Source organism: Schistocerca piceifrons, chromosome 2, assembly GCF_021461385.2.
Source record: "Schistocerca piceifrons isolate TAMUIC-IGC-003096 chromosome 2, iqSchPice1.1, whole genome shotgun sequence".
NCBI classification, from domain to species: domain Eukaryota; kingdom Metazoa; phylum Arthropoda; class Insecta; order Orthoptera; family Acrididae; genus Schistocerca; species Schistocerca piceifrons.
In genome coordinates, this window is record NC_060139.1 from 1,100,354,643 (window position 1) to 1,100,362,076 (window position 7,434).

Here is a 7,434-nt window from a genome sequence, read left to right on the forward strand (position 1 = left end):
GGTTGTTGCGCAGTCAACAAACATATTTAACATGCATGCGCTCAGAGACTAGCAATGTTGCCAAATAGACAAGTAACCACTCTTGGAGCGCCCTCATGTAAGGCTCTGACAAAAAAACATTGCACGACCACTGCAAGCGTCAGCAAAAGATGTATTTTACAATGACGGAAGGCGGTAACAAATGAGGGAAACCTCATTCATTTTTCTTGTCAATTAGTAGAGAGACTCTGTCTTTAATTCTCGAGTGGAGAAGACGTGTTTTTTGTAAGATGTGTTTGGTACCCATTTGTGTTGTCTGAATAATAATAATTATTGGATCAAAACCAAGAAGCTATTCAGTTATCTTCCGAGCAATATGTAAATGTCATGCCACAAGAGCAGCCTGTCTATAAGGAAGAAGTCCGATTAAATGAAAAGTACATTACCTACACAGTCTAGAATAAGTTTTACGGTGTTGCAAGAAGAAGCATCTAACAGGAGTGTGTCAGAATTTGGGCATTAATTGAAAATAATTGATTTCTATTAATCTCTTTATTTATGTACCCTTTATTATTATTACACACACACACACACACACACACATATATATATATATATATATATATATATATATATATATATATATATAGTAACAATTAATAAATAAATAATGTATCAATCTGCAAAATCTATAAAAATCAAACATGACAATAGTGTAATTAATTTCTTTAATTATTTTTTTATAAATATTTGCACAAGATGTCACATTTTAAGAGTGATTAGGGCTTCCTCCCATTCCATTCACGTTTGAACATGGGAAGAATGACTGTTTGAACGCTTCTAGGCATGCATTAATTATTCTGATCTTATCCTTACGAATCCCATGTGAATGATAGGTAAGGAACTGCAGCATTTTCCTGGAGTTGTTATTCAAAACTGTTTCTTGGAACTTCGTTAATAGCATTTCTTGGGATAGTTTACATCTATCTTCAAGAACATGCTAGTTCAGTTTCTTTGGTATCTCTGTTACACTCTCCCATGAATCAAACAAACCTATGACTATTTCTGTTGCCCTTCTCTGTGTACATTCACTACCCCTTGTTAGTCCTAACTGCTATGAGTCCCACACACTTGTGCAATATTGTAGAACGAGTTGCAAGAGTGATCTAGAATCAATGTCTTTTGTAGACGGATTAGTTTGATATGTGACACCATTATCTACTTCTTTCCTATTTGTTGTTGTTGTTGTGGTCTTCAGTCCTAAGACTGGTTTGATGCAGCTCTCCATGCTACTCTACCCTGTGCAAGCTCCTTCATCTCCCAGTACCTACTGCAACCGACATCCTTCTGAATCTGCTTAGGTGCAAGCTCCTTCATCTCCCAGTACCTACTGCAACCGACATCCTTCTGAATCTGCTTAGTGTATTCATCTCTTGGTCTCCCTATACGATTTTTACCCTCCACACTGCCCTCCAACGCTAAATTTGTGATCCCTTGATGCCTCAGAACATGTTGTACCAACCGATTCCTTCTTCTAGTCAAGTTGTGCCACAAACTTCTCTTCTCCCCAATCTTATTCAATACCTCCTCATTAGTTACGTAATCTACCCACCTAATCTTCAGCATTCTTCTGTAGCACCACATTTCGAAAGCTTCTATTCACTTCTTGTCCAAACTATTTATCATCCATGTTTCACTTTCATACATGGCTACACTCCATACAAATACTTTCAGAAACGACTTCCTGACACTTAAATCTATACTCGATGTTTACAAATTCTCTTCTTCAGAAACGCTTTCCTTGCCATTGCCAGTCTACATTCTATATCCTCTCTACTTCGACCATCATCAGTTATTTTGCTCCCCAAATAGCAAAACTCATTTACTACTTTAAGCGTCTCATTTCCTAATCTAATTCCCTCAGCATCACCCGACTTAATTCGACTACATTCCATTATCCTCGTTTTGCTTTTGTTGATGTTCATCTTATATCCTCCTTTCAAGACACTGTCCATTCCGTTCTACTGCTCATCCAAGTCCTTTGCTGTCTCTGACAGAATTACAATGTCATCGGCGAACCTCAAAGTTTTTATTTCTTCTCCCTGGATTTTTATACCTACTCCAAATTTTTCTTTTTTTTCTTTTACTGCTTGCTCAATATATACAGATAGAATAACACTGGGGAGAGGCTACAACCCTGTCTCACTCCCTTCCCAACCGCTGCTTCCCTTTCATGCCCCACGACTCTTATAACCGCCATCTGGTTTCTGTACAAATTGTAAATAGCCTTTCGCTCCCTGTATTTTACCCCTCCCACCTTTAGAACTTGAAAGAGAGTATTCCAGTCAACATTGTCAAAAGCTTTCTCTAAGTCTGCAAATGCTAGAAACGTAGGTTTGCCTTTCCTTAATCTTTCTTCTAAGATAAGTCATAAGGCCAGTACTGCCTCACATGTTCCAACATTTCTACGGAATCCAAACTGATCTTCACAAAGGTCGGCTTCTACCAGTTTTTCCATTCGTCTGTGAAGAATTCGCGTTAGTATTTTGCAGCTGTGACTTATTAAACTGATAGTTCGGTAATTTTCACATCTGTCAACACCTGCTTTCTTAGGGATTGGAATTATAATATTCTTCTTGAAGTCTCAGGGTATTTCACCTGTCTCGTACATCTTGCTCACCAGATGGTAGAATTTTTTGTCAGGACTGGCTCTCCCAAGCCCGTCAGTAGCTCTAATGGAATGTTGTCTACTCCCGGGGCCTTGTTTCGACTCAGGTCTTTGAGTGCTCTGTCAACCTCTTCGCGCAGTATCGTATCTCCCATTTCATCTTTATCTAAATCCTCTTCCATTTCCATAATATTGTCCTCAAGTACATCGCCCTTGTGTAGACCCTCTATATACTCCTTCCATCTTTCTGCTTTCACTTGTTTTGCTTAGAACTGGGTTTCCATCTGAGCTCTTGATATTCATACAAGTGGCTCTCTTTTCTCCAAAGGTCTCTTTAATTTTCCTGTAGGATGTATCTATCTTACCCCTAGTGATATAAACCTCTACATCCTTACATTTCTACTCTAGCCGTGCCTACTTAGCCATTTTGCACTTCCTGTCGATCTCATTTTTGAGACGTTTGTATTCCTTTTTGGATGCTTCATTTACTGCATTTTTATATTTTCTCCTTTCATCAATTAAATTCAATATTTCTTCTGTTACCCAACGATTTCTACTAGCCATCGTCTTTTTACCTACTTGATCCTCTGATGCCTTCACTACTTCATCCCTCAGAGCTACCCATTCTTCTTCTAATGTATTTCTTTCCCCTATTCCTGTCAATTGTTCCCTTATGCTCTCCCTGAAACTCTGTACAACCTCTGGTGTAGTCAGTTTATCCAGGTCCCATCTCCTCAAATTCCCACCTTTTTGCAATTTCTTCAGTTTTAATGTACAGTTCATAACCAATAGATTGTGGTCAGAGTCCACATCTGCCCCTGGAAATGTCTTACAATTTAAAACCTGGTTCCTAAATCTCTGTCTTACCATCATATAATCTATCTAATATCTTTTAGTATCTCCAGGATTCTTCCATGTATACATCCTTCTTTTATGATTCTTGAACCAAGTGTTAGCTATGATTAAGTTATGCTCTGTGCAAAATTCTACCATACGGCTTCCCCTTTCATTTCTTACCCCCAATCCATATTCACCTACTATGTTTCCTTCTCTCGCTTTTCCTACTCTCGAATTCCAGTCACCCATGACTATTAAATATTCGTCTACCTTCACTACCTGAATAATTTCTTTTATCTCATCATACGTTTCTTCAATTTCTTCGTCATCTGCAGAGCTAGTTGGGATATAAACTTGTACTACTGTGGTAGGCGTAGGCTTCGTGTCTATCTTGGCCACAATAATACGTTCACTATGCTGTTTGTAGTAGCTTACCCGCACTGCTATTTTTTTATTCATTATTAAACCTACTCCTGCATTACCCCTATTTGATTTTGTATTTATAACCCTCTATTCACCTGACCAGAAGTCTTGTTCCTCCTGCCACCGAACTTCACTAATTCCCACTATATCTAACTTTAACCTATCCATTTCCTTTTTTAAATTTTCTAACCTAACTGCCCAATTATGGGATCTGACATTCCACGCTCCGATCTGTAGAACGCCAGTTTCCTTTCTCCTGATAACAACGTCCTCTTGAGTAGTCCCTGCCTGGAGATCTAAATGGAGGACTTCATGCCCTCGGGAAAAATTATGGCTATAGTTTCCCCTTGCTTTCAGCTGTTCGCAGTACCATCACAGCAAGGCCGTTTTGGTTAGTGTTATGAGGACAGATCAGTCAATCATCGAGACTGTTGCCCCTGAAACTACTGAAAAGGCTGCTGCCCCTCTTCAGGAACCACACGTTTGTCTGGCCTCTCAACAGATACCCCTCTGTTGTAGTTGCACCTACAGTACAGCTATCTGTATCGTTGAGGCACGCAAGCCTCCCCACCAACGGCAAGGTCCATGGTTCATAGGGGGGGGCCTTGCCTAATTAGTAAAAGAAAATCTTGCCTATTTAGTAAAAGAAAATCTGTAAAGGCCAGTTCACACTGGCTGTCACACTCCATCACGTCATGGCTCTGTCATGTCAAGGTGCATTACCACTCTGAGTCACATCATAGAATGTGAAGTCAATTCAAATTAACTCACATGGCTGATTTTTTCACGAGAAATGAGATCTTCACAAGATGAGTTTCAATTGTTTTTTACATGTGAAGTGCACATATACAATGCTGTAGCTAATATATAAAGTTGCTGGAGTCCACATTTGTATGAAAATGTAATTTGTTGGACTCAGTTGGTTTGCAGGTTGCAGGGATAGCTTGCATATTGGTGAAATTAGACAGAAGTGCAAAACAAGGCAAAAAAGAGCGTGGATGCAAAAATGTCACTGTGTGGTACAGAACAAGAATTTCCCACTGTATGAGGAACACGAGAAAGTGGAATGTGTATGTTATAAGAACAGTAAAAGCACCAGTTTCTTTCATTTGTTAAGGCAAATTACTAAAAGGAACATAGTTTTAGAAGCTACCAACACACATCAAGATTAACTTTTAAAATTAGTTTTGTTTCCAGTCCAGTGCAAACTTGTGTGCAACAGTCATTTCTCCCTCAGTACTTTTCCCTACTGGAATTATTGGTTTTCTTTGCATCTTGTATGTACCTTTTAATAGCTCATATGTCTTATTTGTACTGGGATTAGCTAGTGAAACTGGTTAAATATTGACCACTGATGCTTGCAAAACTGTTGCACAGGCAATCCAGCGAGCTACTTAACAACAAATAAGCCCACCACAAACACATACTTATACAAACAACTCTAATACAATGTTTCATGTATACTTCACAAGAAAAGCATTTTGATACTGTTGCAGTGTCTGAAGGTTTCAGTCCATTACAAATGTCTGACAATATACAAGTAAATTCCACTTGCTAATCAATATGATTCTACCCATAGTACTTTTTTTCACTTCATGTTGCACCCATATTGTAGTCTATTTCATTGTAAAATACTAAATACCGTATCAATATGTATCAAAATTCATTTTATCATTGTAGCGATGGCGACTAATTTAGTAAGCTCATGTTGCACAATTCAGCCTGAAGCCTCGCTGCTTCAATTAATCTTTTGCCACTTACTATAAAATTATAAATTTTAACAAAAGAAATGACAGAACAAAACTATTTATAATAACAAAAACAACAAACATCTGATATAAGCCAAGAAAACCACAATGCAACGAAATATGGGGATGGGCACATGGCCATGTTAAAGGAGGAAACGACCATGGGAGTCACGTGGATAACAACAGATGAAAGACATCAGCCATCAAAACTTTCTTCCTGAGAAACCTTGATGCTGCCATGATGTGACATGATGTGATGTGATGTGATGTCATGGGATGGCCAAAGTGGATGCTGCCATTTGAAAAGCATTGTAGAATGTTTTGATGAGACGTGACGTGACATTGTCACCAGCATGAATTGGCCTTATTTGGTATTTTTCTGCATATATCACTTTTAAACCTTTTCCTAGCTTTTTCATATCCTTTAAGTGACGGATCTACTTCCCCACATTGAATGCAACTTAATTCCACTCAACTCAATGCCACTTGTCATCACTTCTCCACATTTCTTAGACAATTTTATCGTTTAGTTTTTCCAGAAACCTTGCGTTTAGTAGCAGCTCACTGTGTTTTCACTTTGCTGTTATCTATATTGTTGCTTCAGGTTTTGTTTTAAAGCATGCACCTCTTCTCACAACACACCATTAATGCCCTCTTTACACACTGTTTTATTTAGTTTTTGACTTCATTCATCTTTGTTGCATTTTGTGCAGAACCACTAGATATATAACTTTTACCTCTCTTTCCTCACTGTCGCTCAACCGAGCGAAATTCGATTGATAGTCAGCAAGTGTAATAATTGTTCACAGAAACCATTTACAGTAAATTTTTCATTTAAAGAGTGATGTGACTATATAATTAAATTTCACTTATATCATAAAATGAGAATTAATATGAAAAACATCAAATAATAATAATAATAATAATGGTTATAACAATAATGATAATGAATGTCTTTTCCTAAAGCCAGGTTCACACATGCAACTAATGTGGCGCCACAGCTTGCGGCTTTCTGTAGCGGCAACATGAGTCGCTGTTCACACAGGAACCCACAAATGCTGTATAGCTGCAGAGCTTTCAATATGGCCTCAATTGAAATCATATGGATGGGTATGACTGTTATAGTGCAGGTTATGGCATTAGAGCAGTGACAAAAATATAATATAGGGAACATGAAACCCAAATGTTGGATCCGAGAATAGATTTCACATAGGGAAAAATTAGGGCCAAAACACATTTATAAAGAAATAGCACTCAGAGACGAAACAGCTGTCTGCAATGGCAAACTAACCAACAGCTGGCATGTAAATGTCATCTGTAGACACGCCAATCTTCCAAGATTGTATTCATGGATATTGTCATTTAGAATAACTAACTTCTAGTTTAACAGCAGCCCAATCAAATTCAGGAGTTATTTCCTGCTCATGATTCACAATTTGACATTTCTTGGTCTCACAAATCACAAAGTTTATATAATTCGCTTCTTGGGCTTCATATATTACGTTTATCTATATGTTGTTGTGTGGTCTTCAGTCCAGAGAGTGGTTTGATGCAGCTCTCCAAGCTACTCTATCCTGTGCAAACTTCTTCATCTCCGAATAACTACTGCAACCTGCATCCTTCTGAATCTGCTTGTTCATCTCTTGGTCTTCCTCTACGATGTTTACCCTCCACACTTCCTCCAGTACTAAAATGGTGAGCCTTTGGTGCCTCAGAACATGTCCTACCAACCGATCCCTTCTTCCAGTCAAGATGTACTGCAAATTCCACTTCTCCCCA